Here is a 14,279-nt window from a genome sequence, read left to right on the forward strand (position 1 = left end):
TAAGTAAGATAAAAATGCTATGCTTTACTGCGGCAGTCCTCGACTGCCACACGTATTTTTTTTATACAAAAGTAACAAATTCTTATATCCCTATTGTCAATAATAGTACTCGCACTAAGAGTGCAAACTCCTCTATATAATATACTTTTTTTTTTAATGTTAAACTAAAACATTAGTGGAATTAATTAATGGAAAAATTAACGTTCAATTAATGTATAAATGCGCAAAAAGTCGTTTTTACCTGTAAATTGATTCTATACGATACGATTGTACGGATTCACGTGTCTAACTAAATTCCTTTAAATATAAGAATGGGTCAAATACCAAGTTTGAAACCTGCAGTGCAGACACGGTGCAAAGTTTTAAAAGGTATTTTGTCGTTGAAGATTTTTCTTCTCATCTAAGTACTAGATGTTAACCTGGGCTACTTTCGAGTTTCCTTTTAACACTGCAAAGAAAACTTAGAATAGTGTACAAAGCTATTATCAACATCATCATGATCAACCCATATTTGGCTCACTGCAGAGCTCGAGTCTCCTCTCAGAATGAATAGTCCACAATGCTGGCCCACTGATTATCAGACTTCACACACGCAGAGAATTAAGAAAATTCTCTGGTATGCAGGTTTACTTACGATCACGGGTCTCTCTCAATTTTTTTTATAAATAAAATTAAGTTTTTCTTTACATTTTCAAGGTTGAGGTAAGTTAAATAAATTAAGTTATCTCAAGGTTGAGGTAAGTTAAATAAAGTAAGATATATCATCATCATCATTTCCACATCAGGCGATGGACTTCCACTGCATTGTTGGGACTTCCAAACACCACGATTCTGAGCCGCCTGTATCCAGCGACTCCCACACTTCAGCTTTGCGATTCGCTGAGCTATATCTGTTCTTCTGCGGATCTCCTCATTTCTGATTCAATAACGTAAAGAAACATAGAGCATACTAGTAGCTCGTTCCATCGCCTGCTGTGTTCCGCGCATAGTTCGTTCCATCGCCCACTGGCTCTGAGTGACTCTGATCCTTATTATGAGCCGCATAATTAGCGACCAAGTATCGGAACCATAGGGCTGTACAAGGCCTGTAACTAGGATAGGCACTATACTTATAAATTATACTTATATATATTTTTATTATTAGTTTCTTCGTTAGGTTGCCTGGAAGAGATCGCTTTTTAGCGATAAGGCCGCCTATTGTGCATTTTTCTTTCTTTCCATTATTTTTCTGTATCGTATGTTTCTGTGTGGTGTACAATAAAGTATATTTTCATTTCATTTCATTTCATTTCATTTAATTTCATTTCATTTCATTATACAAAATAAAAATACTTTCTCCAATTTATAGGTCCTTAGGGTAGGCAGTGAATTTTTTCATGTATAAAGTGCACCCAACTAACCATAGGTAATAAACATTTGGTTCACAAAACATACTAATCATATTGATGACTAGGTAAGTAGGTATGTATATAAATCAAAGACGTGATACAACTATCAAAGTATTGAAAGGAGGCTATGTTAACACGACATCAAATGCCCGCTCAAAATAAACACCGAATCACATCAAAGACTCAATTTCATCTTCATTAGAGTTAATACATTTACGAACCGTTCGAAGGTATATAGCGGAAAAGGAAAAACATGTAAGCATCTGGAACCTTTTCCTAAAATTAAGCTATCGATTTAAGCGTTCTGAAGTATCCAATTTGCCACTTGAGCGCGCCTTCATCTTTTCATCTGAGGCTCTCTGAAATATAGATTGTGCAAACGTACATTCGCGTCTATTATGATATTTTAATGAAGCCTCAAGTTGTATGAAATTCAAAATAAGAAATTGAATTCATAATATTCGTTTAACCATCGACAAAAAACGTTAGATAGGCCCCTCCATATTAAAGAACCCATGTTATGTCATTACTCAAAGATGTGCACGCACATCTTAACTTAGTATGCAACAAGCGCATGCTGTGACTTAAAAAATATTTTACTGTTTTTTTCTTGTTTAATCCCTTAATTATGCCTTCGTGATAATTTTAGAAGTGTAAAAATTCAAGCCGCAACGCGAATATAATGAGAAAGTTGTTACTTTTCATTCATAAGTAATTGCGAAACCAATGAAAATTCCGTGACGCTTAGGGGCCAATCTAACAATCTACGATCGATGCGTTTAACAAATTACTTACCTTCTGGTGAGATTCTAGTCAAGGGCTAACTTCTAAAGACTTAAAAAAATAATTGTGTCACCAGAAAACGTCGTTCAAAATTCAACCCGAGCTTAAGTGGTATTGGGTAAACATTTGGTTGCAAATTTCTAGGACATCCACACCATCCATGTAAAGTTAAATAAAAGCTTTTTAAAATTGTAGTCTACATTAAACAGGCAAAGGTAAGGTAGTTTAAGAAAAAAATAGACGATTCTAGAAATAGTAATCCCGGGAGATAATATGAGGACAACACTAGGATTAACATGAGAAGTCGTTTAGTTTCTAAAGCCTTACTTTAGAAATAAAACAAATTATCTCAGCCTTTCTAGGTATGTGTACTTGTATACCTAAAAATTAGAAAAAAAACAAAGTGTATTAATAAAACTCAGCTGAACTTTCACGATGTTTGCTGAAGGAGACGAACTACTTCAGATGGCAATATAAACTTAAAACAAACAATTCAACTATACCGACGACAGATTAATTATTTGTTTGTAGAACAAAGTTTGGATGGCTTCTACTAGGTAAGGATGATTCTAGAGGTCTCTTTAGATTTGTCTTTATTGGCACTAAGCCAAATATTATAAGGCTTTACCTATATGCTACAGGCCTTGTGCCTACAGTAAATAAAAAACATTCGGTGCTAGTCACAGTTGACTAGCACTGGTTAACTCATACTTTACAAGCATCGTGGTGAAGCCGGTGAAAGTCATAAAAAAACAAACGTCACGCGTCTCTTTGACATCAGCATATTCAAACTATTTTCATAATTTGTATTTCAAAATTTAACACTAACAACAATTACGTAAATCAGTATTATATTCAATAATTAAATAAAATGTTCCATCTTATTTCTTTTTTGGGAACTGTTTTCAAAATATTTAAAAACAAAAGACGCCATTTTTCTTGAATAATATTGAAAACTACTGATGCGACTAAGTTTTTCATGAAAATTCTCAGTAGCCTGGAGTTGCAAAATGGACACGTTTGTACACTCAACTACAATAAAAACAACCATGTCGTATTACGCAACAAATGCTTACATAGATCCGTAATAGTTGAACTGTACTGATGTTTAACATCGCAGCCACGTAAGTCAAACTAACTTTGTATTATATCGAGTAGTAGTTGAGAAGTTGCGGCTTTTGGCTTAAGTGGAGAAATTCTCTTACTATAAATAGAACATCGGCATATTATTAAATAAATACAGACTGTGTCTGCAGAACAGTAATTTTAGACGTTCTGAGAATTAGTGTAGCTTTTGCTCAATCCACGTCTAAATTATTCAACAACTACAGTTTAAAAAATAACAATTTAAGTTTTCTTAACACTAAGGACTGGTTTTACCACCGAATAAGTGTCGGTAGATAGCCTAAACGAGTGTTTTTACTTTTATGTCAAGTGCTAGCAAAGACAGAAGTTGTGAGAATGCTAATCTAAAATAATGAAAAATAATATAATATGCACCCGGAATTTGTTTATAAATCATAAAAAAAATTCAAGTGGTGAATGAAATAGGGGTTGAAAGTTTACATTTATTTCCACGCTGATAAAGTCGCGGGCGTCCGCTAGTTTCTTAGTATAGATACTACACTGGACACTAGTACCTATAGAAAACAAAATTATGATGTTGTTACAATGAGGAAACTGGTTGGGTTGCTCTCAACAAATATACCAGTTGGCTATGGCAATCAAAATATTAAATTTCATAATCATAATAAGATGGGCAAGTAATATTTTACTAATTATTTCATCATCATTATTATCATCATCATCATCATCATCATCATCATCATCATCATCATCATCATCATCATCATCATCATCATCATCATCATCATCATTATTAACCAACTGCTGAGCACTAGTCTCCTCAAAAAGAAATCAGAATGAGGTTATGCTAATAATCTACTACGCTGGCCAATACGGATTGACAGACTTCACACACGTAGAGAATTAAGAAAATTCTTTGGTATGCAGTTTTCCTCACGATGTTTTTTTTCCACCGCTTGAGACACGTGATACTTAATTTCATAAATGTACTTAACCGAAAAGTTGGAGGTGCATGCCCTGGACCGGATTCGAACCTACAACCTCCGGAATTAAAGGCAGAGGTCATATTCACTAAACTATTACGGCTCTTAAATTTTTATTAGAAAAAAATTATAAACTCTTTTCAATGGTTTTAATTCTATCACTAGGGACGTCTTGTTCTTGCAATGACAAGTGGTGTAATGTAGCACAAAGATTGCGTAATTCCGCAGAAAAAAGGAAAAGAACACGTAAAGGATGCAATTGTATCAACAGACGACCAAAATGTTTGCGGATTAGACGAAAAAGATTGAATCGACCGAAGAACGATGTTAGTTGCAAATTGAAATCAACTTAAATCAAAATATCTATTAACTCCTTAACACCAGATTAGCTAATCTAGAGTTAAGTAGAGTTAAGTTAGATAAGCTTTTATGTAGATACTGATTATAAAAAAATAGAAGTAGGTATCATAATCGTAGCTTCCTTTAGCAGACTCCATTAAAATGTGTCGTATTGGTAGGATATATTTTATGTGAACTATAAATAACTAGGAAGGATCCTGGGGATGAACAGAGTTTCCTCATAATAAAATTATAGTGAAACTGTTAATTATTATTCATATTCTAAATCAGTAAACACTTTTACCTGATATTTTTCGTTATTGTTTTGTTATTCTTGAAGAACTTTCCGTTGCCCCGTTCAATTACTTAGGGATCTAGAATTTGCACGAAATTTACCTTTCAACTTTGAAAACAAAATATTTTTTTGCTTTTTATGCAGATTCTTTTCTTGTTTGTTTTTTTTTGTTAAAGAATTATTGGATATTTTTATTATTTCAGAACTGTGCCTGTCCAAGCAACGGCGCGCAGATTCCAATTCCTGTGAATATCGACACTATAGCCTGTTGTTCATTAAAACCTGATACGGTTTGTACCAAATTGAAGCCGAAACCAAATTCATGTTCACGCGGTACCAATACGTGTTGTCAACAGAACCTGGATAGAGAAATACGAGGTGTGGACGGAGAAAAACACGTTTGTGGTCCGATAGAGAACATCGGAAGGAGTGTTTGCAGATTTACTGTCGATGCTTATTTTATTTAACACTTACGTTATCAACTGAGTTGTCGATCATCTTTTAATTTGAATGGCTTACTTTGTAGTATAGAGATGTGATAGCCCAGTGGATCTGACCTCTGCCGTCGATCGGAGTTCGTAGGTTCGAATCTAGTCCGGGGCATGCACTTCCATCTTTTCAGTTGTGCGCATTTTAAAAAATTCAATATCGCGTGTCTCAAAAGGTGACGGAAACAATCGTGAGGAAACCTGCATACCAGAGAATTGGACCAGCGTGGAGGACTTAGGCCTAATCCCTCTCATTCTGAGAGGAGACTCGTGCTCAATAGTGAGACGAATATAGGTTGATAATGTTGATGATGACTTTGTAGTTACGTCCCTCTTTATTAGTAAGGATTTGAAGCTTAGACGAAATACATTTAAACACTGTTTCAATGCGAACTGGTGGGCGAATTAGTACAAATAAATTAAACAAATTATGGCCTCATGCCTCAGTTGCTAATGTACACAAAACGTTTTGTGAATAATAATATACATTCTAAATATATATTTTTTTTTTTATAATTTATACTTGTCTAAAGGTGTTTCTGTGAGACGTGATAGTCCAGTGGATATGACCTGTGGTTTCAGGTTGGAGGGCGTAGGTTCGATTTCGGTCCGGGGAATACATCTCCAATGTTTTAGTTATTTGCATATTAATAAATCATATTTCCATCGTTGAAGGGAAAACATCGTGAGGAAACCTGCATACCTGATCCATTTTCCTAATTCTCTAGGTGTGTGAAGTCTACCAATCCGTATTGGGCTAGCGAGCTGAGAGAAGATTCGTGCTCAATACTGAGCTGAATATGGGTTGTTAATGTTGAAAGATGACTTTCTAAAACAACAAGAAATGTTAAAAGTTAATAAATTAATAATATAAGGCAGGCCTTAATAAACGGGATTACTTACCATAAAATATATAATATGTACCTACATTTTTATTAGAATAATAAAATAAAATATTTTCAACAATGCTACGATAAGCATCTTGCTTTTATTATAAAGACGGTAGAGAAATTCAGAAATTATGAAAGCAAACAATTTATATTCAACGAAATATGTACGAAGACAGCTAAATGGGAAGTTATTACGAGCGTGAGGGAATTATTCTCAGAAGTGTTAAGGCTTTAGGCAAATTGTGTAATTTAAAAGCACTCCTTCAAAGAAATTATGAAATTATTTACGTAACCCTTATTTTATCACAACAGCTTCTTGTAATAGCATTAGTTTATCTTTTTCAAAGGAATACGTAATTCATTATTAACTATTAACTATTGCTCTTAGATAAATAATACTAAAAAAAATGGACTTTACTCTTTTAGACCGACTGCCTAAATACACTATGTACGTCTCAATACATACGCCATAAAGCAATACCGATAGGTTACTCAGCTAATGATGCGTGATAGCCAGTGGATATGACCTCTGCCTCCGATTCCGGAGGGTGTGGGTTCGAATCCGGTCCGGGGCATGCACCTCCAACTTTTCAGTTGTGTGCATTTTAAGAAATTAAATATCACGTGTCTCAATTGGTGATGGAAACGTGATCGTGAGGACATCGTGGGGAAACCTGCATACCAGCGAATTATCTTAATTCTCTGCGTGTGTGAAGTCTGCCAATCCGCATTGGGCCAGCGTGGTGGACTATTGGCCTTACCCCTCTCATTCTGAGAGGAGGCTCGAGCTCAGCAGTGAGCCGAATGTGGGTTGATGACGATATTGAAAATTCTCGACAACCTCACAAACTTTACCTATTTATAGACTAGTAGACGCCTGCGACTCGTGTCATCATGAACAAAAATTTTATTCCTGCTGGCCTATTTCCTATTTTGGTCTAAATTATCAACCCATCATAATAAAACAACAAATCAATTGACAAAATGTCATCCACTTATGATAAAAATTAAAAATGTCATCCGGTGCTTACGGTGGACATCATATACTTACAAGTAGTATGTAGATGACACTTTGTTGTCCTCTTCAATAGGTTGATAATAAAGACTAAAATAGTGAATAGGCCAGCTGGACCCCAGTTCGTAATTACGTAAATGAATAAGAAAAAAAAAATAATAAAAAAAAATCAACCGAATTCAAAAACATACTGACTAAACTAAATAGCGAAAAATAATATCATACTAAGTTCTATAGATCATATTATCTTCTAACTGGTGATAAGTTTGAAGGCGGTGCTAGCCCGATGATGATTAATTCAAGCCATGTAAGAATATCATATAGATTTTAGGTGTTTCAGACAGTGTTCTTTCATGTACTTCTTTCAGAAACGGCTTAAAAATAAATGAATGTAAACGAATGAGTTTACTGAGATTAGTCGGTCGAGATCAACACCCTGGTTGCAGATAGAAGATAGCAACAGATAAGACGATTTGGGCAATTTGTAGAAATTACAAGTACTTCACCCACTACGGTTCTGTTAATAAATATTCTATTTAAAGCGACACATTAAGTATATTCATTAAATTACGGCAAGTAATTTTTATCTTTCTTTTTTTTACTTTTTCATTTTAAATTTATTCTCACAAATAAAATCGACTATTTAAACAAAAACGAAAAGTTACTTGTCATCATGATATCTCGAAAAACCTCTTGATGTAGGTACAAAGTTGAAATTTGGCAGGGAGGTATTTTTTAGTTAGTAGACGTCCGATTAGAACGAATTTTGCGTGAGGAGCCAATAAAGCCTTTCAAAACTTCTAAATGGCTCAAAAGATTTGAATGAGGCACTATTTAAAAGGGTTTCACCAAACTTAATAGATTTCATAAAACATTTTAACCAATTCTGACCAGTAAGTAGATTTAGGGAAAACAATAATTCAATTTTTTTTTGTTTTTGAATAACAAAGACGGCAAAGACGTACCGCCAAGCGATTTAGCGTTCCGGTACGATGCCGTGTAGAAACCGAAAGGGGTGTGGATTTTCATCCTCCTCCTAACAAGTTAGCCCGCTTCCATCTTAGACTGCATCATCACTTACCATCAGGTGAGATTGTAGTCAAGGGCTAACTTGTAAAGAATAAAAAAAAAAAAAAACTTTTAAACGGCTGTACCGATCGATTCTTTAACTAATCTGCTCTTAACATCAGACTAGCAAACATACACCCGAGAAACAAATAAATAATAAATACGGGAATAAAATCTGGAATAACGTAGCTATCATAAATTTATCGAATAGTGAAACAAATTTAATGCTAGTTTAGGCGTGAAAGCGTAACATACAAACACGTTAAAATTCGCGTAAGTAACATTAGTTAAAATAGGCACATTTCGGTAGTGCGAATATAACTTACCTCAATTAAAATCTTCCAAGGCTTATTGATCACGAAAGCAATTAGGCTTATATAGCCTCCCGGCGTTAATTACGCTTTAATAGTATACCCAATTTAATTAATTAATTTATAACAACCATGTAATTCGTCTAAATTGGAAATCCACTATTAAAACCATATGGGTATACGTGAGCGAAAAAGGCCGAGAGTAAATCAGGGGAAAGTAGGTAGACTAAAATAGTCAAGAGTAAAAAAGAAGATTGTAACTAACCTAACACAGTCTTTTTCGACTACATGGATTTTAATAGGGATTTTCATAATCATCATAACAACCAAATTCGGTACCGCTATATACCGCTGAGCTCGAGTGTCCTCTCAGAATGAGAGGGGTTAGGCCAATAGCCCATCACGTTGGCCCAATGCAGATTGGCAGACTTCACACACGCAGAGAATTCTCTGGTATACAGGTTTCCTCACGATGTTTTTCCTTCACCGTTTGAGACACGTGATATTTATTTCTTAAATATATTTCTTAAAATGCACATAACTGAAATGAAAGTATGAGGTCCATGCCCCGGACAGGATTCGAACCCACACTCTCCGGTATCGGAGGCAGAGATCTTATCCACTGGGCTATCACGGCTAAAAATATACGGCAAAGTTTACTTTATAAAAAAAAAAATGAAAATATCTCAAACGCAATTTTCTGAGTCAATTAGTAAACGGAAATACTCGCAAATAAATACAAAATTACGCGTGCTGACATAAAATAAACGAGCAAAAACGAAATATAAATCAGATTAATGATAATCCTGAGTGGACTGAGAATGTTTCTCTCGGTAATTAGTGTTCAACCAAACAGAGAAACTAATTTCAACTTGGTCTACACACGAAACTAATTATATCTAGCAACTGTAGGGTGTGTTAGTGATACGCGTCTGGTGATGTCGACTATCATTACATATTTTATTGCTTTTGTTAATAACTCATATATTATCTATCTTTTTTTTACTATATAAAAATAAGTCGGGTTTTCCTTCCTGACGCTATAACTCCAGAACGCACGAACCGATTTCCACGGTTTTGCATTCGTTGGAAAGGTCTCGGGCTCCGTGAGGTTTATAGCAAAGAAAATTAGGGGTAGGGTAGGGGTAGGATAGGATTAGGGGTAGGGTAGGGATAGTGTATGGGTAGGGTATGGGTAGGGTAGGGGTAGGCGTAAGTCAAAGCGAAGCTTGACCGAGTCCGCTAGTTTTATATACATACTAGCAGACGCCCGCGACTTCGTCCGCGTGAAATTTAGTTTTTCACAAATCCCTCGGGAACCATGGACTTTTCCGGAATATTTCTACTTCTATTTATATTTTAGGGTCAAAAAGTATCCTTTGTTTTGCTCCAAGGTCCCACTTACGATCATACCAAAATTCATCTTGATCGGTTCAGCCGTTTAACCGTGAAAAGGTAACAGACAGACAGACAGAGTTACACATTTATAATATTAATTATAGATAGATAACTTACGGACCCGGTCAAGCTTCGCTTTGACTCATTCCCCACCCATAGTTACCAACCAAGTCTCGGTACCATAGATCATCACTGGCAACACGCACAGTTATAGTTTCTAATCTATACTTATAATAAATCTGTAGAGAGGTCAATTCTGTACATGAAATATATTTCCAAAATAAATATCATATTAGTGATCAATACTGATGCCAAAAATGCAATCAGTCAAATTTTTGTCTGTCGGTCTGTATGTTCGTTATAGAAACAAAAAGTACTGGACGGATTTTTACGAAACTTGGTACAATTATTCTTCATACTCCTGGGCAGGTTATAATAAACTTTGCATCACGCTACAATCAATTGAAGCAGAGCAGTGAAGGGAAATGCAGTTGGAAAAACGGGAGAAGATTGTCCATTTTTGCAGCGGTAAATACTACTGTACCAGTGGAATTCATAGACGTTGTAGGACACCCCTAGGGGATCATTCACCCGCCGAGTGTCAACTTCTCAAACAAATAGAGGCTAAATTCGACACTCAGCAGCTGAATGATCCCCTGGGGGTGCCCCTACTATGTCTATGAATTCCACTGTAAGGGCTGGATGAAAGAGGTCTAAGGGCGAACGAAGTCGCGGGCGTCCGTTAGTTAATAATATATTTCTAAATGTATTATTGTGTACAAAGATATCAAAGTTACAATAAATTGAGAGTCTATGATAGCTAGGGGTAGGGGTAGCATAGGGGTAGATTCCCTTATATATGGTAGGGAACCAGTGCACATTAGTCAAAGCGAAGCTTGACCGGATCTGCTAGTCAATTATAAAAATAATCTTCCCCACAGTCTAGACTATAGATGATTGTTATAATCAGAAACTGAAAAAAAATCCCAGCTGCTAGCATATAGAACACACTCGTAAAAAATATGTTCGCGGTACAGTTATCCCAGCACATTGTACTGGTTTCATAATTCGTGCAGCTAACGAAGTAGGAATCGCAAATGAGTCGCGAATGTTCCACGAATCTGGGCCATGTTCCCATTGTTAAGCTACTTAGCTGGCTATGCATATTTTAGGTAGGTATATTGCAACGAGATAGAATTTCAAAACACCTATTATTACCTAAAGAACGTATTATGGTTTTAACTCACTTAAAAAAAAGGATTCGCATTTTGCCGCTTTTGTATTTGTTTAATTTTTTATGTTTAATTTTTATATAAGCAGGTGGTGTATTTTTATACAAATAAACCAGTTTGTTTGTGACTATTGAACTGTTGTATATCTATATTGACGTGAAAACGCTCAATTTACGTGCGTGAAAGCTAACGCTAGTGTGACAATACTAACAGAGAGATAATTTGCCGTATTAAAAAGTGCAGTTAAGCGACGTATCAAACGATTTACAAGTTGAACTTGACACAACCGTGCGTAATTTTTCGCGAATTTTTACATGATTTAAACTTTTCCAATGTATCGAAATTTATAGGAAGTAAACTTCAGATTTTGATAGGAAAGTATGTTTAAATGGAAATTTTGCAGTACCTTTATATTCCACGTAGATATTCTTTATTCAATAACCAAAAAGGGAAGTCGAGTAAACACGGACCATAATTTATATTTCTGAAACCTAGCGCGTTTTTAATGTAGTCACAAAATGAATGCCTTAACGAAATGAACAACGCATTTCATGTGAACGTCACGTGCAAGGCTTTATGTTGACGACACAATGTGCATCGGATGCACGACTTTTCAACTCGTTCTGTTGTGACGCGAATATTTCCATGTAGCCGTATTTGTGAAACTGTCTCATTCATACCATCTACATACGAGTACCTATGGGGTGAATGAATATGATGGGGGAAAACATGGTGGACAGTTATTATAAAAGAGGACATTATTATCATTATAATACTAAAATGATCCTTTTTATACTTGAAATGTTTTACTATTCATAATCATCATCATATCAGCCAATGGACGTCCACTGCAGGGCATAGGCCTTTTGTAGGGACTTCCAAACATCACGATACTGAGCCACCTGCATCCAGCGAATCCCTGCGACTCGCTTGATGTCGTCAGTCCACTTGGTGGGGGGTCGTCCAACACTGCGCTTACTAGTGCGGGGTCGCCATTCCATCACTTTGGGACCCCAACGTCCATCGGCTCTTCGAACTATGTGCCCCGCCCATTGCCACTTTAGCTTCGCAACTCGTTGAGTTATGTCGGTGACTTTGGTTCTTCTGCGGATCTCCTCATTTCTGATTCGATCACGCAGAGATACTCCTAACATAGCTCGTTCCATCGCCCGCTGTGTGACTCTGAGCTTTCTTATGAGGCCCATAGTTAGCGACCAAGTCTATTTAGTTTTATTATTAAATTGATTTAAAAATAAAATACAATTACATTTTAAATGAATATATATTCTTATTCTTCTCCCCGGTGTAGCAAATTTTTTTTTAACTAAAAGTTGATTAAGTTCTTACTTACCTGATCACTTAGCAGATGTACCTAAACCTTAAAAACATATTTACCAGCCATATTGGAGTTACATGGTGGCCTGATAGTTGTGTGGGTGGGCTACAACTATGGCAAGATAACCTTGGCTGACATGGGCAATTACTTGAAATATGTTCTAAGGCTGTACTGTTTTGCAGTAGATATAATGTTTTGCCGCTGCCTGCAGTGGTAACTAGTCACGATCGAAGTATTTATACTATTATTTGATTCACGTTCTAGAAGAATTAGACATCATCTTCTTGATGTCGTGTGTGTGTGAGTGTGTTTGTATGTGCGATTGCGTACTTGCGTGCATGCTTACGTGCGTGCGTGCATGCGTGTGTGTGAGTGCTTACAAACGTGTCATATGAATGTGGTTACAAACTATGTCTACGTAATGCCACATAGACGACGCTATAAAATATAATTAGGGACCGAAATATAACAGTTGCCAGTGATTAGGGCGAAATTACATCATTAACTGAACTACAACTAGTGTCTCCGTAATCTCCAAAGTTTTGTGAATATATTTTGACTAACAAATGCCTGCGACTTTGATTGTAAATCAATGTATGTTTGCGTGTCCTCTTTAGTCCCATTAAAATTAACATTTTAACGATTATAAAAACTAACAACTTGAAGAATCACTTTCGTACAAAATTTCAACGCGGAGTGGAACTTTCTAAATTCTTGAAACACATGATCAATTGATCCTATGCACCACGAATATGCACAGCATAAGTGCTTAAGATATGTTCAGACATAATATTTTTAAAAATAATTAGACAAAATGTATTCAACATAATAGATTATTTTATATTTACTTAAATACACCAATTTTTATAAAAATAATAATAACGAATTAGAGACTTTCTTACTAATTGTCAATCGCAAAATGTAGCCAATGGTCTACAAGGTCCAATTGAAGGGTTATTTGGAAAAACGGCCACTGTCAGTTCTGGTAAATTTTATACTAGAAGCAATAAACCATGTTGACCTTGGTTGTTTATCCATATGTCAAAGAAAGTATAACGACTAACCGCTTGACTAAGGCGCTTAATTACGAAAAAGCGGAATTTACGTTTTTAAGCATCATTACATTCAAACCATAGACACAAAAATCTCATTATACATTTTTAACATTGGTTGTTCTCTCAAATGGCCCTTCAATTTATTTTTTGAACCTATTTTATTGAATTTTTGTGTGCGAACTTTTAGGTAAGTAAGGTTTTTTTTTTATTCTTTACAAGTTAGCCCTTGACTACACTCTCACCTGATGGTAAGTGATGATGCAGTCTAAGATGGAAGCGGGCTAACTTGTTATGAGGGGGATGAAAATCCACACCCCTTTCGGTTTCTACACGGCATCGTACCGGAACGCTAAATCGCTTGGCGGTACGTCTTTGCCGGTAGGGTGGTAACTAGCCACGGCCGAAGCCTCCCACCAGCCAGACCTGGACAAATTAAGAAAATCTCAATCTGCCCAGCCGGGAATCGAACCCAGGACCTCCGTTTTGTAAATCAACCGCGCATACCACTGCACCACGTTAAAGTATGAAAGGTAAGAAGTACCTTTCATACTTTTTCGTACTTTGGCTCCTAAAAGTATGAAAGCCAAGAAACGAAAAAGTTAGTACAAGAGT

The sequence above is a fragment of the Bicyclus anynana genome, chromosome 2 (assembly GCF_947172395.1).
Source record: "Bicyclus anynana chromosome 2, ilBicAnyn1.1, whole genome shotgun sequence".
NCBI classification, from domain to species: domain Eukaryota; kingdom Metazoa; phylum Arthropoda; class Insecta; order Lepidoptera; family Nymphalidae; genus Bicyclus; species Bicyclus anynana.